Here is a 25452-nt window from a genome sequence, read left to right on the forward strand (position 1 = left end):
CAAGTCCATCTACATTTAAAATAAAAATACAATCAGGAGTTGCTACTTCTTGTGGCAATTAAATGCACTGCTGTTACTAGAAGACAAAGGTAAATTGATATAGAGTAACATTTATTTCACTCATGAAATATAGAATTTGCAAAATGGTATCTCAAATGCATATGTGATCCAATTTAAGCAATTTAAAAATATGTAAAGGTCATTTTACTAACATATCTAACTTGTTATAAAACATAGAATTTTTTGCTTTAAGTATAGCCTAATTCAACATCCTTTGCTATGAAAAATGATTTGTAGAAAGAATTAAAATGGGTATTCAAAGCCCTTGAAGCATAGCAGCCCAACCCACTTTCATTTCATGCATTTCTAAATGAAACACAACTCCACACTAGCTATTAGATGAAATGTAGATTCATAAGATTTATAAAACATTACTTCACTAAAAAATATATTGCGACACCAATTAAGTTGTATTTTTCTAGAGGAAAAATGATCTCAGTATCAACAAGAAAAATAAATGCAGAGTTAAAATTACTCAGGAATTCCATATATTTCACTATGTCAATCTGCTATGTCTCTAAACATAAAGACATTGCACAACTGCTTTTGAAAATAATTCTGGGCAAAGTAATGAGGACCCTTATGTTCCCCCAAGGTTTCTCAGGTTCTCCTTGATTCTGGGTTCCCTCCACAGCCTCTCTATCGCCAGCCAGGGTCTATGTACAAATCACAAACGGGACGGGACTGCTGCGGAATGCATCTCGAGCTGTTTATTTCTTTAGCATCAGTCTCATTACATGGTTATGACAATGGGAAGATGCCAGAAGCTCACATCCCAGGCAGCAGACCAAGAACTTAATGTTACAACTTACTTTAAAATCTTTTTGACCAATCACACAAAGCAAAAGCATACTGACAGTAGTTCTATCCATTCACTATAAATACACGTGCTTTTAGTTAAAACAATGCTTGCTTATTTCAAATACAATACTTGCTTGTAAGCCTTAAGATACAATGCAAAGAGCTCCATTATTAAGCTTAGAACTTCCTACTATCTCACCAGAGATACTTTTCTGCAACTTAGGGAGTTATTTTACCCAAGGTTAATACACAGACCATTGTTCTATTTGTCCTTTCTTTCTACTTCTTGTATAATTCTTCTGCTGACAAATCTTATGGCTACTGCTTAGTTCTAATCACCATCCTGCTGTCCCTGAGGCCTGCCTTTTGCAATGTGCCCAAAGCCCTCTGATTTTAAGGAATCCTACACCTCTCTCCTTTTAGTGTCCCTTAAATGTCTTCCGTTTTCCAAGTTATGGGGTTGAGTCAAGAATATTTTGGTTGATTGAGTCATTCAACACTAGCAGTCCAGCCTCTCACATGACCTGTGTTTTCAGCTTGTGCTGTTGTGTCCTCATGTGCTGTTTCCATTGTCAGTGCCATCATCAATATGATCAGGACATTTCTGGTCATATTTAGACTCAGTTCAAGAAAAAGATCTGAACCCTTGAGTCCATACAGACCCCATGAGATGGGGGCAAATCCTTTACTCTCAGAGCTCTTTCGCAGAAGTCAGAGTCCAACAGCTGCACCAAGTGAGAGCTAGCCTACAGCACAGGAGGCTAAATCCACAGTAGAGAATGTCTGCAGAGCCTGTTGGCACTCTCAGGGCCCTGCCACTAACTTTACTGGGGAGACAGAGGAAATGTCATCCATGAGAGAGAGTTTTACAAATCTCAAATAGGAGAACAGAAACAGACAGGGGTATCCTGTATCCTGTACTGCCTAAAATACTGTGTTCTGTGGTAAATCTGGTTTATGCTTGATCACATGAGACCAAAATATTTTAGATATGAAAGAAACCATATTCGGAGATGTAGTTAATATATAAAGATGATCACTCACTTCATGAAACTTAATACATAAAAACAAAATAATTCATCATAAGATAGCAGGAAATACAATTTTTGAGAGTTACTGGTGAAGAAATTCCTATGGTGGTGTTTTTAAAAGTTCAGTAATGTCATACAAATGTTTGTAGCACCTGTGGAAACACTATTTTCTGAGAATGAAGTTGTATCTAAAATAAAAATTCTACATGATAACATGTTTATTAAAAAGAAAAAAATTGTTGTTGTTGTTGATGAATGTAAAGATGGAAGACATTTCCCATGTGGGCTCAGCACTGAGAAGCATTCAGCTCCCAGATGGGATCAAAACAGGAAAATAAGCCTTAAACAAAAATATTTTATATTTTCATTTACCACTGGGAAAAAAATATTTTCTTACATTCTTAACAAATCTTCTATTTTCTATATGCATGAAGTTCTATAAGGAAATGGTAGTGATTCACTAGAACAATTAAGTAATTTTTCCTTTAGAGAAGTAATTTACTGTGATGATGTTATCTGGGTCCTTCCATCACCCACACCACCATGGCTGAGGAATGAATCACTATAAAGCTCTACATACTACCCAGTAATTCAGACTTAATGTGTTGAGTGTAAGACTGAAGGTCAACAGCTATGACAGTATATAGGCATAAATTATTATTCCACAAATTCCCATCTCAGAGAATCTTACTGCATGGCATAAGACTGGGACATGGAAATAAAAAGACCTTTATTGGTACAAATTAGAACGACCACATTTCTTAAAAATTAATGGAGAATTTTGACCTTTTAAAACCTCTGTGAGAACATAGTGAAGCATTTTTTGCATGACTCTGGATTAACTTCAGAGACACTCTGACAGAGTAAGTAGCACAGTGATCAGTATTAATTCTACGTGCTGAGCAGTATCTGAAGAAATATAAAGACCAAGAAACCAGATAAAATATTCAGAGCTGAAAATACTGCTGCCTGCATACCAATTGACATGTTTGGCCTTTCTCTAGAATACTCCTACAAAATGAAAATTAAAATGAGATCTTATATTGCTATAAAATTAGCATGATTAAAACCCCTCGACTTGTGTAAAGAGATTCGATTCAATAGTTTCAATTCATTTTAATATTTCTTGTGTCCATAAGAGTAATACATATATAATAGAATAATATTATATTTTTATATATATTTGAAGTTTTTATGTAAGTTGTGGCATCTTCTTTTTCTATTCCACCCTTTAGTAGTAATATATCAGTGGGACTTGGTTGTATTCACTTTCATGTTTTTAACTGTATTGTACTGAAAGCTGTTAGATAATAAAAATATTATGTACCAACTTGGTTGACAAGTAAGATTTACACTTCCTCTCTTTGAAGAAGGAGCAGAATATTTGTAACAAAATGCTGATCTTTGGTAACAGATGATGCTGCAGTATTGACTGCATCTGGGTTGAAAATGGCTGAAAAGTGCAGGTGTCTGCTGTCTTAGTCCCCTAGGAAAGGAAGAAACACTACATATGAAAAGGGACATACGTATATTCGGTATTTATCTTTCCTTGGACTTCTGAAGATTGTCTACTGCATCCAAATCCAGCCATTGTCTGAAAAAGAAATCACCCAAGGCCTGAGTCCTGACAGACCTATGAACTTCTGCTATCAAACAATGTGGTATCCTTAGTTCTGGACTTATTAGAGCCTCGCTTTACTTTTCTAATATTACAACAGTAACATTACATGTAAACCTTTCAAAAGCTACTAAAATCTGGAATTTTACTTCCTTCAGCAATGAATTATTTGGCCAATGGGCTAAGATGGCTACAAATGCACAATAGACTGAAGCAGGCACCACTAGAAGAATCTTTGCCCCCAGGTTACTATGAGCTCCTAGAGCAGTATTCAGCTCTATATCCAGACACACAAGTTTAGGTACATGCAACATAAGTTTTAGCAGGCTAGCTGCTTGTTACAGATGCAGATCTTGTCAGCTGTGGACAATAGGGAACTGCTTATCTCACCGTAACTTTGATGTCTGTATTTGAATAGTTCTCATTGTTTCATTGACTGTGTTAACTCTCTGTTGCTCTTGGACTGCAGCAGGAGCTTAGACACAATTAGCTTGCATGCAATTGTCTGCACTGCAGACACATAAACATAGGTGATGGAATCTCAATCTCAGTCTCCTTGTTTCAGTCAATATTGGCCACCACCTACAAAAAAAAAAAAAAAAAAAAAAGACAAAATTAATTGAATTATATCCCAGGCAGGATAGACTAGGGAGCAGAGCAAATACTGGACTACTCTCTGCTTTAAATATGACAAGCTATTTCTCTTTTGTGTGAACCAAAATTGTTTCCTGAACACTGAGGTTGTATCATTTTAATGACATAAGCAAGAGACTATCATACACAAGAAGAACTGATAATATATTTTATATTCTTGTCATGGTTTCATACTGGCACAATGCCAGCACCCCCATGAAAATACAACCTCTCAATTGAAATGCGATTGAGAACAGAGCAAAGCAGGCCCAAGCTTAATAACAAGGGGAAAAAAACCCTATTAAGCTACTACTACTATACTACTATAAAAGAAAAAAAGAAAGAAAAACGCACACAAAATCCAAAATTAAAACCTTTCAAAACAATCCTCCTCCCACCATCCAATTCCAACAAACCACAGTGAGACACATTTGGACCCTTAATCAAGTATTCACCCTTCAATATAATCAATACTAAATCCGTCAGGGGAAACAGGAGTCTCCCTTGCACCATAGACCCCCAGAAAACACAGCTGCCACCTCTTGTGTTTCCATGTCACACATGGCACTGCCCGGAGAGAATCTGCCAGTGTGACACTCTCCTCTCCATGTCACAGTGCTCTCACCACCGTGCATGGACCAAGACTGCTCATAGGTTACCTTTAAGGATGCTTTGCCAAGGACCAACAGGAACAACAGTCCAGTGTCTCTTTTTGGGACCATAGTCTCCCCCATTTTCCCCTGAGGCTGAGGGTCCAAGAATAGAGATCTTCTTCTCTGAGGACAGAGGTCATCATCACACCCTCCCCAGCCTTTCTCTGTTCACTCTATTCTTTTACTGGTAGTTGCTGAAGCGGGTCTTTTGGCTCACCATTGCATCCCCATAAAAATGCAGTCTCTGTTGCAGGATAAATTGGTCCAGTCTATGGTTAACAAGAAAAGCCCAGCCAAAAGCCACTACATCATCTCCCCCCAACCTTCTTTCCCTAATATCTCAGGTCCCAGGCTGTCTCTCTTTCCTCAAAATTGAGGAGGAGTAATATTTCACCAAGCCTTCATTTCCGGACTCCTTGGACGGCTGAAATCTCGGCCCAGGACTCCAACTCCCACATTGGGCACCTTCCCCCCACTTCTCCTCTGCCTGCAAACTTTCAGGTGCCTTCAGGCTCTCTGTCTCTTTCCCTCTGGTGGTGTCGGGGGGACAGGGGAGTGGGGAACAAAGACATCTCAGGTTTTCTCCACCCTTCTGTCTGCAGGAACTGGCCCAGCTCGGTTCCAGACCCTTCACCCCTGGCCTACCTCCCCAGGCCACATGGCTTCCCCTCCTCACCCAGCCTGTGCCTGGGAAAGGGAGGTCTGCACTCTCCAATGACTGGAACCAAAGAGAGCGAGTTCTCCCGGGAATTCTGCTTTTAACCCCTCTGTGTTCTCAGAGGCGTGTCCACCCTCAATTGGTCATTCCAAGTGCCAATATCCAAACCTAACCCCTGCCTGGATTGACCTCTTCCTGCCGAGAAGATTCTTTTTCCTGTGTCAAACCATGACAATTCTGTAGCAATGTTTAAACTAAGAATTGTTCTGTTGTGATTTCTTCTTTCTAAGACACTTAAGTTGTTCCATAAAATGCAATATTGCTTCCAAAAGAATTTATATAAATGAAAGTGAGGGAATCCTTTAAATACAAGGACACAAATTTATAGTTTAATTTGGTAACATTTACTGCAAATTTGCAATTCAGAAAGTGATCTTAGTTGTTCTCTTTGAGACAATGAAGGATCTAAGTATCTGTCTGACACATTTTTCATGGGGCATATTTTGACTTTATTGTTTAAATAGACTAAAATATTATATCCCTCAGCATTCATGTATGAGATTTCAACAAGAGATTTTCAGTTAAGTGGTGCCACAGTTCAAAAAGCATAGGTTTCAAAAGTGGGGCAGTAGGACAAGAGATTAGGTTCCTCAGACACATAATGTCTCTGTTACACTTAACTTTGGACTTTTTGAATTTTTGCTTAGTGATATTAAAAAACACATAAATCCTTCCAGACGTCCTGTCTATATGTGCCCAGGGATTTTTGTGTGTAAATGTCTGAACCTACCCCAATATTATATTGTACAATATTAACAGAAGAATATTCATCTGCCCTGTAGCTGTTTTGAGACATTTAATTATCTGCTGTAACACAGATTTCCTCTGCAGCTTTGGGCAAGACACTTATGTCTATGCTTTTAGGTGCTACCTGTGAAATGGAAATAATATTTCTTTCTTGAAGCATAATTATGAGGCATCAAAACTGTGAGACTTTCACATTGAGAATATTTTTACATGTCTGATTTATAGCTACCTCACACTTTGCAGTGTAGAATACACTTTGCAGGGAAGGAAAAAAAGCTAGAATGCACAGATAGCTTTATATCTCATCTTTAGAGTGCTTAAGTTCATCCTCTCAAAATTCATTTATGACAGATTTTTTATGTTTCTTATATTCAATAACACATTTCAAAAAACTCAAAAAAACCCCCTACAAAACCACCAAAAACCTCAGACTTTTGTCTGGATTGTCATTAAGGTTAAGAATTTAAGTGTAACAATGCAGACTTTTATGATTAAAAACCTTAATACCTCCAGACATTGAATGACTTTCTGAACAACTGGGCCTCTAAAGGGTGTGCAAGGGGAATGCTTTTATAAAAGTATTTCACAGCTATTTCTGCAATATAAACAAAATAATATGAAAATGTATTCCAGGTACTGGAATAGCTTACAAGGATAGATTCAAATCTGCAAACACATTTCACATTCAGGACTGCAAACAGACATACTACAGCAATCTGTATGAATAGCCACTTTAGTGTGAGGATAGAAAGATGTGCTGTAAGAAAATTAATTCCTGATGAATATTCCTAAACTATTTCTTGCTATCATACCAACACACAGAGCTGTACATCAAGACACACTACTTTTTCCTTTCATATAATCTGAAGTTCTCTCTTCTTGCTCCTCATCCTCTCTGCCAGTGGCATCCCACATTTTTCTATAGTTCTGCCTTCCTTTTATCTTTGCTTCTAGCTCTTGCATTTATTATTTTATGTGGGAAATTGATTTGTAGAGAGTTATCAGGGCCCTGAACAAGTGCTAAAAGATTTGCTTAAGAACTAAAATATATGGAAAAGCTTTTGCCAAAAAGCAGCTGAACAAGAACATAGAGTTTAATCAAATTATATATTGGCACTTACTAGTTTTACTTACTTACTTTTGCAATGCAGATGGGACTGTAGATCAACCAAAAACAAATGTTTGGGGTACTTTAACCAAGTCAGCAGGCACAGACACCATATGTTTGACCAATTCAAGCCCAAACCAATAGCACAGTGTGCCAGTGTCAGCCAAAGAATGGCCAATACCCAATCGTGACAAATATTAGCATGAAGATACCAACAAGACCAATCCCATAACCAATTAGCATAATTGAGTCCCTTATCTTCTTAAAACACCTTCTGAACCTCAAGAATTAGAAATTCTTAGTTCTTTGGCAATAGAATTTTGTGCTGAGTTTCAGTACCCGGGAGATCCACAACTAAATGTTACTCCCCTTCATCCTGTATACAGAAACTCAAGTTTGTGCAATTTTATTACCCCAGTGCTCACTAAGAGTAAAATTTCTTACCTAGATGAGCCCCCACAGCAATTGCCAGAAAGATATCGGCTCATTTATGGAGATAGAGCCTAGCAAGGCATTCCCTCAAAAATTAAAGATGGCCCATGCAACATTTGACAGTTCACTATAATAGTACCTAAAGTTTAAAAAGCCATCAAAAGAAAACATAGAGAAAAAAGATTTTCCCATCATTATGAAACGCTTAATAGTATTTTATAATAAAAAATTGCTTCTGATTGTAATAGCATGAATTAAAACATCTGTATTGTCTCACCCTTCTCATGAGACTGAAAATAGAATAAAAGTTTTTAAAACACCTCTCAGTTGCCCCATCTCTGAGTCACAAAATTGTCCAACAATTTTATTCTCATCCCACGCCACATTTGAGATTAGTTTATTTTTTTGGTACTTCTCCAGCACATTCTGTTGATACAATCAAAAACTAGACCAAACTCATACAGAGTTCATCAGGGAATCATCCATGTCAATAGAGGAGAAATTTTGCTCAATTCTTCCATTCCTGAAATATTCTGTTTCTCTGTAAATCTGGAGCTCCTGCTTAGGCAGAGCATCGCTTTGGTGAATTAATTTACCAAGTTCTTAGAAATGTGATTATCCATGCACTCACTTTACACTTAATTTATCTAAGCAATTGAAAATTATATTTTACAATGAAAAATATCAACCAGACTTTGAAACAGACAAATATTGCAACATTTTTTTCTTATATAAAACAGTACGCAATATGCACTTCATAACTTTACTTCTAGGGAATTAGGCTGTATTTGGCAAATGGAGTAGGAGTGTCAGCTCGCTGAGGACTGAGCAAGACCCTAAGCAAGTGTTGTTGAATGGAGTGCCCAGGACTGCATGTAGGCACAAAGCAGCCTGAAAACTGCTTCTGTTTTGAAAGAGAGAGAAGCAAAAACAACCAGAAGATGCTACTGACAATTAAAAAATAATAGAATGCATGCATGTGTTTGTCTACAATTTTACAAATTTCCACCTATATTAACATGATCTAGTTTTTAATTGTTGATCAAAAAGCAAGAACTTGAAGTTTTTGCATGGAGCAATATTATCAAGTTTGTGATACTTCACCAAGGAAAAGTAATTCCAGATTCCAATATTACATTTTATAGTACATTTATATTGCTAAAAGATAGCTATACAGTTGCTCAAAATTCATGAAAAATCTGTCTATTGAGTAAAAATCTGTATGTGACTTCTTGAAAATACATGTGGGAAATCCATCAGAAAGTCATTCTTTGTTTGGATGATAGATTTAATAGATTATTTTTCAGTTCCTCAGGAGTAATGAAGCTTTTTTTCTGTTTGACATAGTGTTGTCATCACTCATATTCTAATAAAAAAATATTTTCAAGGTACCTCATTCAATCAAGACAAACCATTCCTGCTACGCTTTCATCACAAGCAATTGATTTTTCTTTATTCCAAACTTCCTTCTAATGACTTTCATTGTATAAGGTCCAGCATACATGTATCAGGCAGTCAAGATTTTTTTTCCTTCTCCTTTTTCACTGCCAAACTGTCAGTCCATTAGTTTTCAGGTTTGAAACTTTTCTTACCTCTGTTAATGCATCCCCTTAGTCATCAGATTTACTTCTCACTTACGTATTAGCTCAGTTTCACAGTTTTATGTTCCCTCTCTGTTTTTTCCCTCAGGTTCTTTTCTCCTGAGTTTAATCAGAGATTTCTGGCACCTGAAATTTTGGAAATTTTCTTTTCCTGTAATATTGTGTGAAGTTACTTGATTGAGTAAAATCTCCTCAGAGGCATGTAGATGACCCATACAGTAATAATGAAACCATATCAAGTATACCAGAAGGCAGAATCTATCTCCCAATTTTTACCTCAGCTTCACTTAACACATAGTTCTGAGGCAAGTATATAGTATAGGCAAGTATATAGAACTATATAGAAAATATATTTAATATAAGTTCTGAGGCAAGTATTAAGGAAGATACTGCTAAGAACAGTTTTTGCTAGGGATTCAGGAGATGCACTTTTAGGACACACATCTCACATGACGTGAGGCAGCACATGTAGACAAATTCATAACAGAAATTCAATTTCTTTACAGTATTTTAACTTCAATTGCAAAATCCAAATTACTGTACTAATTTTTCCCCCAGAACAAAACAATAATACCATATGTGTTTAAGTAAATTGCTTTTCTATAGGGGAGTCACCTATTTAAACATTTTCCAACATATAAATACGCTGCTTAAGTTTCAATATTTAGTGCAAACACTGATAAAAATATCTTATATAGAACCAATGTCTCTAGTACTTAAGGACTGCTATTGGTATAGGGAAGGAATCTGTCACTCAAAGGCATCTGACAACTTTTTTTTCCCTTAAAGAGAAGGACTTCTCACATATAAAGAATGTGTTATTTAAAGGCCTATATATAAGACAAAAGCTGGTCTGCAACAAATATCTGAAGTGTCTGAAATTGTTAGTGGCCTTGTACAGGAGGGTGAAGGTTTTGGTGGACAAGGGAAGAACAACTGATAGCATCTACTTGCTCTAGTGCATAGCATATGACACGGTCCTGCATGACATTCTTGTCTGTGAACTGGAGAGACATGGAATATCTGCTTGGTGGATTTTGAATTGGCTGTATGGTCACATTTAAAGAATTGCAGTCAAATCTCAATGTCCAAGCGGAGAGTAGTGATGAGTGGTGCTCCTCAGAGACCCATACTGGGGCCAGTGCTGTTAAATATCCATGTTGTTGACATGGACAGTGAAATTGAGTGCACTCTCAACAGATTTATTGACAGTCCCAAAATCCACAGGGACCTGGACAGGCTTCAGTGGCAAGCCTATATGAACTTAATGAAGTTCAACAAGGCAAGTGCAATAGCCTCCATGTAGGTCAGGGCAATCCCAAGCGCAAATCCCAAACTGGGAAGAAAATTGATTGAGAACAGTTCTGCAGAGAAAGACTTGGATGTGTGATTCAAAAAGAAACTCAACATGACCAGGTAATGTAGGTTTTCAGACCAGAAATCCAACCATATCTTGGGATGCATCAAAAGAAACCTAACTAACAGGTCAAGGGAGGTGATTATTCCTCTTTACTCTCCATATGGAGTACTGTGTTCAGCTCTGGGACTACCAGCATAAGAGGGACATGGATACCTTGGAATGAGTCCAGAGGAAAGCCATGAAGATGACCAGAGAGCTAGAGAGAGCTAGGAAGACAGACTGAGAAAGTTGAGGAAGTTCAGCTTGGAAAAGACAAGGCTCTGGGAAGACCTTAGAGCAGCTTTCCAGTACCTGAAAACAGCCCAAAAGAAAGTTGGAGAGTATTGACAAGGGCATGTAGTGACAGAACAAAGGAAAATGACTTCAAACTGAAAGAGAATAGGCTTACATTAGATATAGTGAAGAAATTTTTACTTTAAGAATGCTGAAGTACTGGACTAGGTTGCCTAGAGAAGCTGTGCATGTACCATCCTTGCAAGTGTTTAGGGTCAGTTTGGATGGGTCACTGAACAACCTGTTCTAGTTGAAGGCGTCCCTGCCCACAGCAGTGGGGTTGGAACTAAATGGCCTTTCAGGTCCTTTCCAACACAAACCGTTCTCTGATTCCATGGTTCTATGAATTGAGCCATGACATCAGACTAGGAAATTCTGCCCAGTTTTGTTTTATGTCTGTAAACATATATGTGTTCTTTCTATGGTTTTAATCAGAGCCAGAGTCTATCTTCTTTTGCCATAGCACAAAAAGGACATGTACTGTTAATCTTTATGAAACCACAGTATTGAATTAATTTCAAGGCATTCCCTCATTAGATTTAATAAAATTTTAAAACTATAAAAACTGATTCTCTTTGTAAGAAGTGTAATGATTGATAGCACAGCTGCAATGGTGTGCTAGGAAGAGCGAGTTCAATCCTAATTTGCAACAATGACAATGTCAAAATTACTATCAGGGGACCATTATTCTTCTACTTTTCTGCCTCTTGTAGTCAGAAGTTATATTTTATTTGCTGCTCAGTAACTTCTTCAGTCATTATTAGGAAAGATTATTTTATAAACTATAAATTTTAACCAGCTCTAATAGTTTATTTTTCACAAATTTCAATTATTCTTTATTCCACTCTCTACTTGTAGAAGATAATATATTAATTTCCTTTTACCCCCAGTGATAGCAAGACTCTGTTTTACAGTACTTAGCAGTTAGATTGAATCATAGTAAAAATGGCAGCAATTCATTAAATCCCTCAACTTATTTCAACACAAAAATATAATTTTTAGGAATAATATAAAATGACAGAATGGTTTGAGTTGTAAACAGCCTTTAAAGATCATCTAGTTCAACCATTTGCTATGGCCAGGAATATCACTCACTAGATCAAGTTGCTCAAAGCCCTATCCAGCCTGACTTTGAACTCTTTTGGTGATCTGGAAATTACAGCTTCTTTACTGTCTCACCACCTGTATTGTAAAAAATTTCATATTTATGTGAAAGCTAAATCTACTCTTAGTTTAAAGCCTGTCTCTAATCATATCTCTATCTTTCATATATTTCAATATATCTTCCAGAAAAATATGTTCCATTTTGTTATTGGGCATGGAGGTGAGAATGATTGGTCAATACTTCCTGGAGTCCTCCTCCTTTTTTTACACTTTTAAATCAGGTGTAATGATACATATTTTCAAAATGTCTGAACAAAGAAGTTTAACTGTTCATAATACACTCATCATCAACCTTGAATTATTCTCTGGTATTCAATTTCAAAATGCATTTTTGGATGTCTAATTTGGGTAATACATTTATAAAACAAAAAACAAATCAAATTAAGCATCTGGCTACAGAAAACCTTCAGTGACCAATGTCTTTGTTATATCAACTTAACTCAGTTATGCTTTGCATGCTTCTTCACTGTCACGTAAGAAAGATGTAAATTATTAGATATGCTCTTTATCTTTCTGAGATTTCTTTAAATAGCAATCATATTTCTAAATGCAGTTGAGCTGCTTACTGTTAAAAATCCTATCAACAGAATAGCTTTTGCACCACAGGTGACACACTCTGCTTGAACTTTACATGTAGAGTAACTAGCATACTTGATTGAATATATTTTAAATGCAAATGTTTGTCATAAAACATAATGCAACATATCCTGTGAAACACAAAAAACCATTCCAATCTGCCCATATTTATACTATGATATATGAAGTCAAAATCAAGGGCAAGCTGATCTTAGCAAATAAATTGACAGATATCCAAACATTTTAACACAATCTCTTTAAATAAAATAACTGGTAATAATAATTCATATTAACCAAAGCCAGTCAGTTATGCCTCAAAACACTGAGACGTTCACTGTTTCCAACCATCATCTACATTCTATTTTTTCAACCCAAAGTCTCATCATTGTTCAGAAGTATGTCTGAGCATTTCAACAGCCTTGTTACTCATAACTTTAGCTAGCCTGTACTACATTTTTGATCTGCTTTGGGGAACATTTCCTGTTCTTGCAACCAGTTAGCTTATTTTCATTATACTTGTGGCCAGCTGCCTCTAATGCGAACTGCTTGTGCCCACAAACAACAGTAGACAGAAAAATGGCTGGGTCAGAATCTATTTTGCAGGACTGTGTCTATTCACACATGTACTGGGCTTTCAGTCATGCCAAAAAATCTAGATATGACACTTGGATTCTTCCCACACAAACATTATATTAATATATTTCTTAAGAATATATTCTTAACAAACCCCATAAGATACTTTTTTAGATACAATTGAAGACCCATCAATTTCAGAAAAGTTCAGATTCAAGTTTTCATATTATTTGGAAAATGGATTTAAGAGGACAAACATTTGAAAATGTAAAGTCTACCGGCTAAGCAAAATACCTGCTAAGCTACATCCTGAAAAATGGTTGTCAAGATGACACATGTGTCTCTGGAATATAAACAATAATAAATGATTAAAATTTGGAAAAGCATAGTTGGCAAAACATGGGGTAAAACATATTATTTATCATCATAGTGCATTAGTCAAAAAGAAAGGAAACACTGACAGGTGAGTAAAAGGCATACTACAACTAATTAACAGTGATCTAGAATGCTTTTTAAATTAATCATGCTGAATTCAGCTCTTTTAATGACAGTAAAGAACTTGGAAATGAAGACTGGCAGGTTATCTAGGGGGTTGTCTGCTAGGTATTTGATTTTTTTAGAAATGAATGACCCTTTGACTGTTTCTGTAGTTTATTAAGTGGTTGTGAAGCACTGTCATGCATGGGTATTATGCAGTCATGTCATGTTTTCTCTGGCTGCTGAGGTTTTTTTCCTTTCTCGAACTCTTTCCTCTATAAACAAACCCATAGAGTGTTGTGATTTTCTAGTCAAGCAATCATAGTGATGACTGCATGCAAAAGAACTGCATTTATAGTATATAATTTTCTTCTTATTTTAAGTATTTTATTCCAACACAAGTGGGGAAGTGGAAAAGAGATTCCATTATTTTTAGAGGATTTGATGAATTACTCTGCAAGCTTATGAAAGTCAATTGCTTTGCACAATCTACACCAGTCTTTTTGTTCAGCTGAGGTCTTAATATTTCTACTTCCATTCAAGTGATGAGAAAATAACACTTGTAGAACTCAGTGATAAAACTCCATTGTCACATCCATTACATTATTGCAATTGAAGAGACATTCACCAATTACGCTATAGTGAACAGGTAAATAAATCAATACATTTAATACATTTCTTCTTCTGTTACAATATCACAAATGTTGCCACCAAATAATGAGCTATAAGAAAATGTGTGTTTAAAAACATGACAGTGGCATAAGAGTGTAAACAGGAATTATTAATCAGACTTGATTTGCCCTTGTTCTGGGCCCTCTATACAGATAAGCAAAATTAATATAAAACAGGAACAGTGATCATAAAATATGCTGAGTCAGAAGGGGTCAGTCTGAATCATCATTTGAGAGAGGCTTTGCAATGGCATCAGCTAGGTATTTGAGAATTCTTGGACAAATCCTATCAGGGCCCATATATTTGTAGAGATTCAGCTGGCGCAGTAGATCCAGGATCAAGTTCAGGATCAACTGAGAATTCATCATTCTTGTAGTCACGGGTCCTCCCGCTATGTGGATACTTATATTTACTTACCTTTGAATTTTTATATAGATCTTAGCGTATTTAGGATATATTTCTATACATAGATTTCTAATTTTATTTTATTTATATTTATAATTTTTATAATAAAACCCCTACCTACTACCAAATAGAAAATAAACCTTTTCCTTAAGGTGGTCAAACTTTTCACACTGCAGCTCTACTCTAATTCATGCTCAGATAGCTGATTACTTTGTAGTTACCTTAATACAATTTCTATCTGCGCCACAACTGAATTCTCACTGCATCAAAGGCTTCGAGACCCCATCAAAGCCGCTTATCAGGGCCTAGTCTGACTGGGTAGCTCAAACCTTATTCCAAACATAAATCATGACTTCTGTCTCTCAGAAATTCTGCAACAGTGGAAGGCCTTGAAGAGAACCACTGGTTAGAAGCAACTCCTCATTTTGGCTGGCAGTGCTGTCAAACTGCTCTGATCACACAAGGAGATCAAATTACTCAAGTAGGCACTTCAGCAGAGGAAATATAATCACAACCTCTGGTTACAGAAACAATTGTCTCATTATCAGCCCCTTCAAAGTCCAGCCACATTGACCCAGAGAAGCTATAAATGTAATAACCTGGAAATTAATCTCTAGAGCCAGAAAGGAAAAAAACAACAGAAAACTGGCAGTTTTAAGTTAAATCTTTGTGTTTATACCACTGGCCACAGAACCCTTGTCAGTGACAGAAGGGAATTAAGTGAGTTAGAAGAGCACATACCAGGGTATCAAAGGCTTTAGAGGAGCACAGCAGGGCCATCAGCGGCTCCAGAGAGCATTTAGCAGGGCCATCACTCTCTGCTCGGCAGGGAAGGCTCTGAAGGGGCGCCGACAGGCCCGTAAATCGCCCGCATCCCGCAGGTAAAAGGCCTGGACTGCCGCAGCCACCAGGGACGGGAGCAGCCTCAGCACGGCCACGATTCCGGCCGGGAGGAAGCAGCGGGCTCGGTGCAGCGAGGCCTGGATCCGCTCGGGATACCTGAGCGGCAACAGAGCGTGGGAAGGTACTGAGAGGTAACCCCTCCTTCTGTACCACGAGGCCCACTTCACTTTAATATTCACCTGCAGCATGGGTCAGAGGATCACTCTGGAGGTAAAACTTGGCCAATCTAATGCCTCGAATGTCTGATTCTATAATACATATTTATATAAGTGTACATGGCTAAGAAAATGGAATCCCCCACATGAGTAAGATGAGTCCCTGTGAACTTAACCAACATATCCAGCTATGCAGTATTCTTCACCATACTCTGGGAAAGTTATGCTGTAAAATCCTTGCAAAAAATAAAGCACAGGGCTGAACACAGCTTTGACAAGCTGAAGCTCTGACAGCTCTGCTGCTTCTACATTTGAGCTCAAATACTCTTTTTCTTTGTGAACAGGGCTCCTAAAATATCACGGAACTGTCAGATTTTTCAGTATAAGAAGGATGTGAAGGAAGAGTAACTCTTGTAATTGTCAGTGGTGGAATTACAGCAGTGAACCAGTTCCAGATCCCCAGATCACAGCCTACAAGACACTGATCCCCCTCTTTCCAAGAGTGCCACAGAAAAACCTTTGGCTGCTGGTTTCTGAAGAGGAACCAGCTTTAGCACATCTGTTGGGGAAATGTTTAAAGCCCAGAGAGCACAGAAGCAAACCCCACTGTTGCAGAGGACCGAAATGCAGCCCCCATGTACCCTTGGATGTGTTTGTACAGAGCAGCTCTGATGGGCTCTGCAGCCAGGAACTCCTTGGAGCGGGTGGATAACAGCGCCAGCGCCTGCGGCACCGTGGGACAGGGAGCAGAGAGGGGCCAGTCCTGCTCCGAAGGCTCCGACAGCGGAATGATGTGCAGCTCTTCTTTGTAAAAGAACACCTGGCAGGCAGCAGTGCTCTCATCACACAGGGTAAGAGCACTCACACACAGAGAGGGGTGGGAAATTTCATTTCATATACAAATGCATCTGCCTGAACACAGAGAATATACAGTACAAATAGAGAACCAATACAGGGAGCAGCACAGCTTTTTTACAAAAGTGATTTGGGATGCCAGAGACCACGATGCAAACAGTAAAAATCCCAATTTTACCTGCAACAAGTTTCATCAAAGATATCTTGTTTCCTTAATAACAGTAATACCAAGTTTCTCTTCAACTAGAAAAGTGCTTCAGGAGAACCAGCATAACCTAACTGCTTCAGAACATCACAGGGATTAAAAAGCATTATTTCTGGTGCTACATGCGACCTCTGCTGGTTCCTGATCCTAAGAAATGCCCTGACTGCAATGTTCTCAACTCCCTCACTGTTCCCTCAAACAAAATATGAGCCTGGCACACTCTTGCAATAAATTTTTGGGTTGTATTCCATCCATTTTTAGGAACTTGGAGTAGGGGAAAAATAATTGAACAATATTTTGCTAATGACCAAATTAATTATCTCCATTTTAATCCATTTTAAATCCATTGCCATTAGCATCCATCCATATCCAGGTGAAGGTGTCTGTTCATTATTTCACCTCTACCAGACAAAGCCTGTTTCCTTACAGAGAGAGCAACACTCCAGCCCTGAGCATTCTCTCTCTGAGGGCAGCAAATCCTCTTGCCTAAACACTCCAGAACATGGTAAAATATAATTTTAAAAAATCATCCAAGTGGTTCTAGCAGAGCTAGAAAGTTCAGGGGGACACAGGAGTGCTCGTGAAGAGAGTATCAGTAAGGGACAGATAGCACTCTGTGTCTTCAGAGGCAGTCTGACCATTTGGCTAGAAGTGCAAGAGAAAACGCCAGCTGGCTACATAAAAGGCCACTGTGGCCCCATTGCCAACTGCACACAAGTTTTATTCACCCTGTTTTCACTGTTCTCAGGATTCAGCCACTTTGGGAGAAAATCAGCAGCTTCTATCAAGAGAAACTCTCCATCGTTGTCATCAATCCTGGCCAAGGAGAAATTGGTTTCTTAGCAGGAAAAGCTTTGCAGAGCACAACACCACACTTCTGAATCCATGTCTGCTGGGGATTTTTAACATTCATAGACCTACAGAAAGGCTTAGGTTAGAAGGGACCTAGAAGATCATCTGATTCCAACACCCCTGCCACAGGCAGGCACACCTTCCACTAGCCCAGGTTGCTCCAAGTCCCATCCAACCTGCCCTTGGACACCTCAAACGTGTATGGGATGGGGAAACAGCTCCCAAGGACGGGGAATGTTAAGACAGGACCTTCACAGCATAGGCACTGCCCCTTCGCAGCCCTCCCACTAAAGCACCTCAGCAGGACCCGCCTTACCTGGCTGCCAGCCCCGGGAACTCCCTGGTGATCTCCCGGAGCAGGTACACAATGAACCACTCATCCTCCACGTTATCCCCGAACACGGTGGTGCCGCCGATGTGCGCCTGGACGGGGCACATCGAGGAGGGGCGGCTCAGCAGCCCCTGCCCAGGAACAGATTGTCCACACAGGCTGCGGAGTCTCCCCCCCTGGGGATACTCCAGACCCTGCTGAGCAATCTTGAGTCCTGTGCTCTGCGATGACGCTGCTACAGCGGGGAGGTGGCACCAGATGCCCCACTGGGTTAACCCTGCCGTGACACTGAGAGGAGTCTGTGGAGCCGCCGCGTCACCCCTCACACGCTCCCGGTTCCCCGCACAAGCTCCGGTTCCTCCTCAGAGGCTCCCGGCCGTCGGGTCTCCCTCACACGCTCTCGGTTCCTGGCCACCGTATCCCCCTCATATGCCCGCAGTTACGCCTCAGACGCTCCCGGTTCAAGCCCGCCGGATCCCCCTCACACGCCGTCGGTTCCCGGCCGCCGGGAGCCCCTCACACTCCCTCGGTTCTCCCTCACACGCCGTCGGTTCCCGGCCGCCGAGTCCCCTTCACATGCCCACAGTTCCCCCGCACACGCTCCCTGTTCCCCTCACACGCCCTCCGTTCCCCCTCAGAGGCTCCCGGCTCCCGGTCGCCGTGTCCCCCTCATACACCGGCAGTTCCCCCTCACACGCTCCCGGTTCGAACCCGCCGGGTCCCCCTCAAATGATCCCCGCTCCCGGCCGCGGGGTCCCCCTCACACTCCCTCGGTTCTCCCTCACACGCCGTAGGTTCCCGGCCGTCGAGTCCCCGTCGCAGGCCCGCAGTTCCCCTCACACGCTCCCGGTTCCCGGGTCCCCCTCCCAGTGCCGCCGCTCCGGGCGCTCCTCCCGCCGCGCCTCACGGCCCGCTCCCGGCTCACCGCGGCGCGGCACGTAGCGCAGGCGGAACGGCTGCCGCTGCCACACGTAGGCGGCCAGGAGCGGGGCGAAGCGCAGCAGGGCCAGCTCAGCGCAGCGCCGCGGCAGCGCCTCGCCACCCGGGCCCGCCGCCGCCGCCGCGAACAGGCGGTAGCGCACCGCCCTCGGGCAGCGCCGGCCGCCGCAGCGCCTCCATCGCGCCGGGGCCGCGCTCCGCCCCCGGCGAGCAGCGGCGCGATGGCGGTGGCAGCCCTGCGCTCTCTGCGAGGAGCGGCTCCGTGTTCACAGGCAGGGACCGAAGCGGCTGTGCCGCCGGGGTTAGAGTTTAGTCCCAACCTTTTTTTCCTCCTCCTTTCTCTTGTGTTTTCTGTTTGAATCTGAAGAGGCCTCAGCTGCCTCCCTTTTTCCTTCCTCTCTCACCTTCCAGGTCCTGTTTCCCAGAGCCAGGGCTTCCCTTAGAAAACCCTTGATAACCCGTTTCCCACTTAAGGCTTTGTTGTATCCTTGTTTTTCTATCTTCTGGTTGCTGTGGGTGAAGGTCTGCCTTTGAGGAGCACACCCTGCTCCCTCTGCTCAAGAAATCAGCCCTGCAGTTCTCCCAATCCCCTGCTGCTGAGGGCTTCCTTAGGCGCTTGCTGAGATCAAAAATATCCAGAATTTTTTCCTTTCTTGTGATTAGAACGGTTTCTACAAGTCCTTGGGATGTGACCATGACGGTTAAAAAACACTGTGCAAATGAAGATTTTCTCGTTTCTTTCCCCCTCTTCATGTTCTGTCGTCTCCCTTACTTTGTCATCTCAACAACTACTAAGGAAGCCTTCCTAATCTTGTCAATTGGCAATGCAACTGCTCTTTCATTCAGTTTTAAATCACATCTTAAAGTCAGGCTCTGCCCAGGCTATTGATTTGCATTTTTGATGAAGTTGTTGGTGCTTAACAAGCTCTGTGCTGCTTTAAAGCCTTTCTCCAAGGCTCCAAGAATAACCCTGTCAGGGAGTGAAGGAGCCTTGTGCACTCCTTGTTTAGGCAGTAGGGCAGCCTGTTCAAAGAGAGGCATCTGCAGCTAGAGAACAGAAAAGAGAGATCCCACAATGACACGTGTCTCGTAGGTAGTTACACAAAGATATGTCAAAGTTTTTGAAAAGCCAGTTATAAATAAGGTAATCATGTCTTATAAATAATTCCTGATATAAAAATTAGTGAATTCACATTATGGAACCAATGTATCAACAGTAACTGTCTCAGGAATTTGAGAGACAATATTCTTCCAAGCATTCATGTATCCATAACAATGAACCCCTGAACAGTTTACAATGGATAACAGTCATAATGTAGAACAAGAACCCACTCTCCTGTGTTATCTATAGAAGATAAAACAGAAGAGATCTCAATAAATGATCCTGTTAGGCAGTGCAGCACTGACACCTGTGGAAGAATCTGCGAGAAGATCAGGGGCTCAACAAACTATCCTCTTCTGTCCAAAAGCAGGTGTTCATCAGTTTCATCACAGCTGTTTCAGTTAGATTCGTCTTATCTCTAGAAGAAAATAACTATATCTTGCAATATAAACAAACATATTTAAACAAAATTAACTTAGGACTTTAAATTAATTGCAGTGTAATTCAATGTCACCTCAGTAGAATTAGAGGTACACTTAAGAGAACTTAAAGTTGACATCTTTAATACTGAATAAAAACTGATCTTATTAAAACTGGACTAGAACAAGAAATTCTTTAGTGAAGAAGATTGAAACTTGACCTCGTCCAAATTCAGCAACACTCAAACCTGACAGAAATCCACCTTAACATAAATTACGCTTAACAAAATAAACTCAATAGAGTTATAAAATATAACATACTCAGATCTAACTTGGCTTAATCTTACCAACACTAAAATCAGGTTCAAATAAAATGTAACCAACCTAACAATTAATATCCTTAAAAGTTCTGGGTACAGCAAAATGTAACTTATTCTGGTGCTATTAATACCAAAAGGCACTGAACATGTCAACAAAGCGTGGCTGAAATAACAGCATGATGGATTACTGGAGGGATGAGAAAAGTGTGACAAATACCTTGACCCTATGTAATTTAACACTGAGAAAAACTCATGGTAGCCACAAGCTTTATGGAACCATAAATTTACTTAGGCCTTTTAAAGTGCAATTGTACTGAAAGAAACAACAACGTAGAATTTGGCAAACTGTCCAACAAACCGGGAGCTTCTCGATATTGTATGTAGTATAACATGATATGGTAAATGTTATCACCATTAATTAAAATTATCTGTTAAAGAAATTGTGCTATGCTGCACATAATAATAACAAAGCACTGCATTTAGCGCTTTGAATCTCTCCAGTAACAATTCTCAGAGAAATCAGAGTCCACGAAACACAAAAGATTAACTATAAAAAAAAACCAAAAAAACCAACAAAAACCCAAAAAACATTTCAACGCATTTTTAAGGCATTCTAAAACACTCTGAGTGAGGCTTCAGTAACCAGAGGCAGTCAGAGACTTTCCGGAAAATGCCGGGGGCTTCGCTCCGCCGCAGGGGGGGAGCGACAGTGGCGGAATGAGGTCGCCCGGGGGAAAACCTGAGCCACCGTGCCGCGCCGGAAAAGCGGAGCCACCCTGGAGTGGGAAAAGCGGAGCCACCCGGCAGTGCGAAAAGCGGAGCCACCCGGGAGTGGGAAAAGCGGGGAGAATCTCAAAGTCTTTGGTTAGCTCCGGTGTCTTTTATAGCCTGTCGAGGGAGCAGGTACAGGATAGTGGAGAATAAGTCCATTGAGAACAAGTACAGACAGTGCAGTTCTGAACAGGACAAATCAGTCCCAGCAGGGAGCATGACCCATTGCTTCGGGACTGGTTTCCATGGGACACCAGTCTGGGCCCAGTGAGCCCATCTGCAGATAACACTTGGCAGACATCCCGCTTCAGTCCGGCCAGCACCCCCGTGTTAGAATTTTAAGGGTCTCAGTCTCAGTTCTTGGGGGGCTTCAATCTTTGTCCTTGACGGTTGTGAGGCAGATGAGGGATCTTTGGACCATCTCTTACAGTGTGCAAAGAAAAAGTCTCTGCAATGGAAACTGCCACTGATGCTTCCTGGAGTGAGTGGATTGCCCTCATATGTTAGAGACACAACTCACAATTTCAAATTTAATTTTTATTAAGGGATAAGAGGAATAAAATCCCACCCTGGGATGCTTGGCTATTTGCATACAGTTAACTTAAACTATATTATCTATATAGTGTTACACTACCGGGGGTAGATGCATATTTATAAGAGTTTATACATGTTCAAACATTTGATTGAATTTACATGTTCTTTTGCTTGGTTTTAACCTTTGACATGACTTCATGTCATGTTCTTGATTAAACTAAGATATTTTATTTTTTCTTGTGGTTCTATCTTGTTGTATTTTCACTTCCATGATCTTGTCTTTCAGATAAGAAAGCCCCTGAATATGGGAAATCACTTAATTATTTTACACCATTTTCTGAGTTATTTTCTCATGTAACTAACTTCAATATTTCAGTCTCTATTATTCTATGCTCTAAGACAGTATCTATTACACCTCTATTTATAGAACCTATATGGTGCATATGTAAACTGACAGGTTATACTATATCAAAATCAGTAATTACAATGTGTACTATATCACAATTCTTGTGATCAATAATAATGTTATAAACGAGAGTTTATTTTAGCCAAATTAAAAAATAAAAATAATTTTATTAGCGGTCAAATTCTATCTAGCCAGCCACACAGAAAGGACAGAGCCGAGCCCGGGGTCGACCCTGGCTGTGCAACAAGGAGTCAGCCTCAGCAGAGGTTTTCTCCTATGCCCACACACCTCCATCCTGGCACAGGCGGTTTTTATAGGGAAAATTCTGCCTGAGGCCAAGGTTTTAGCAATCAGTCCTTTCTTCTATTCGGAGTCCATATGTTAATAAGGATTTCTTTTTGGTGATGAGGAGAAAAATTCAATGTTGGGCGTTTACGGGAAGGCTTCTTTCATATGGATCTGTCTGAGTATTTCCATGATATCCATCTTGGACGATCAGCACAGACGATCAGCAGACAATGGCCCATCTCCCGGCCGGGCCACGTCTGTTTGCTTGTAAATTAGTTTCCAGTATGCACTCAAGTCTCACCTACAAAAGGGGGGGAAGGGGGGGGAGGAACTAATACAACGGGCATGATTTAACAAGCATCCAATATTACATATTTCATACAAGGAATGGCGCGAATTATATTTACTATACATAACAATAACTTGAAAAATGAAAGTTGGTACATGAATGTGAAATCCAATACCTATATTTGTTAATTATAACATTATACTAGAAAGTCGATTGGGAAATCCAAATTGCCCTGGACTCCTGGAAATCATCACAAATGATGAAGGTGAGACTTTTGGACTGTCAATTGAAGATGTGAGAAATGACCCTCACTTTTAAAATTTTACAGGTTTATTAAACCTTAACAAAAAAATACGACAGACTCAATAAGGAAAAATTACAGCACTGGGGTCTCTGGGGCTATCAGCCTCGTGCACATTTACAAAATGGATGCTCTGCCTTTTATACCCTCAGCCCCTCCCAGAGTTTTGTCAGTGAACTCCTTCTCTGCCGTGCACTGGTGCAGATCACTTCCTTACATCTCGACTACAGCTCAGGTGCTGTCCTGTCGCCCCTCCTGGTTATAAGCCAGCCCTCCCCAATTGCCCTGGCAGTTTGTCAGTCCCTGTTCCCTGCTTGGCTTCAGACCAGGAATGTAAATGCTGGGATGAAGATCTTACTTCTCCAGGCATCCAGACCCCCTCGAGTCCCTGGAGCTAAACCAGCCCAAAGTCTCTCTTACCTTTTGCTGCTCTTGTAAGAGAAGGGTGACCTTTTTGTTCGATGCAGCTGCAGATAGTAATTTGTTTCAAAGAAGTTTGTTTTTACAGCGGTAATAGGCAACAGGCTGTGAATTGCTGATAATACGCATTCCTAACCTTTTACAGCGGTAGTAGGCAATAGGCTTTGCAGTGCTTAGCTGATAACATGCATTTCTAAGATAACACGTATACTTGAGACTGTGAGAATCCCCAGATCAAAGGACACCTGTGAGGAAGACAACCAGCCTTCATCCCACGACCACCAGGAGGCAGAAAACGACCACTAGCAACAGAATGCGACTGCGCAGAAGAAACGAGTGAACTAAAGAAGGGGATAAAAACGGTGAGCTAGGGGGATCACGGTGCGGCAGTTTGGCGGAGCGGTTGCTCCCCTCTGTCGCCGCAGCGCTGCTTTTTGCTTTGCTCTCATATACTCTATTAAATGAATTAAATAAATTCTGTTAATCGGATCAGATGGCCTCTTGTGCTCAATCATAACAATTTGGTGCCGTGACTCGGATCGCGGATTTGGAGGACCCCTCTCTGGGAGAGGCGCCACAACTCCGCTCTTTTGAGCGGACTCAGACTGGGGTCTTGTCCTCATCCCGACCGACGAACCCAAAAGCCTTGAGAGGAAAGCAAAGAAAGGGAAGCGGGCCCAGGATACCCCTTAAATTTTGTGCACAAAGTCCGAACGACGAAGCAGGAAGCGTAAGTATAAGAGTTCCGTTCGGGCGGGGTCGGGATCCCGGAGTGTGGCGAGTGTGTGAGTTGCATGAGAGGGGAGCCGGCAGCCAGACGCCCCAAGTGAACGTGGACCCTCAGTAGTGCGGTTCCCAGAGCCCGCGAGGGCCTGGGCCACAAACCAGGGGAAGTGACTGTGATTATTTGATTATTTGTGTGTGTTAGAAGGCACTCCGGAGGAATGGGGCAGGGGAAGAGTAAATCCCCCTCCCCAGTGGGGGTAAAACTCCCTTCGGTTCCTAAGGACAGTCCCCTGGGATTCATATTGACCAATTGGGAACAGTTCCCAGGAACGAGGGGAAAGGATAAAGCAAAAATGATACATTACTGTATAGAAGTGTGGGGAGGGAAAGAAGTTTCCAAAAATGCATTCTGGCCCATATTCGGGTCCTCAGAGGAATGGGTTAGACAAGCTCTAAACATCTGGGTGAGCACTAAACAACCCCCTAACCCAGAGGAGAGTGACTATGCTAAGATCTGGGTGAGTCAACCAGAGGTGCTTGTATTCAAACTTTCCGAAAAACCTAAGGGGAAAAGAAAGGGACGACCAGAGGAACTGATAGTAGCCCCACCTCCTTATGTTCCTCCTGTACCACGAGCACCCCCCCTCCCCTCATCGGATGATGAGTCTGACTCA

At 40.9% G+C, this 25452-nt stretch overlaps 2 long non-coding RNA genes across 3 annotated transcripts in view; one reads left to right on the forward strand and one right to left on the reverse strand.

The window, feature by feature from the left end:
* Nucleotides 1-25452, forward strand: part of LOC144246626 (uncharacterized) — a 129437-nt gene that overhangs the window by 96312 nt on the left and 7673 nt on the right. The gene's annotated exons all lie outside the window — the stretch shown is intronic.
* Nucleotides 756-18841, reverse strand: LOC110483474 (uncharacterized). Of its 2 annotated transcripts, XR_013340288.1 has the most exons (3): nt 18249-18841; nt 10976-11113; nt 756-4092 (listed from the first exon to the last, which is right to left on the reverse strand). It is a non-coding gene; the product is annotated as an uncharacterized LOC110483474 (long non-coding RNA). The 2 variants fall into 2 exon arrangements; XR_013340287.1 differs by lacking the exon at nt 10976-11113.

Source organism: Lonchura striata, chromosome 7 (assembly GCF_046129695.1).
Source record: "Lonchura striata isolate bLonStr1 chromosome 7, bLonStr1.mat, whole genome shotgun sequence".
Lineage (NCBI taxonomy): Eukaryota > Metazoa > Chordata > Aves > Passeriformes > Estrildidae > Lonchura > Lonchura striata.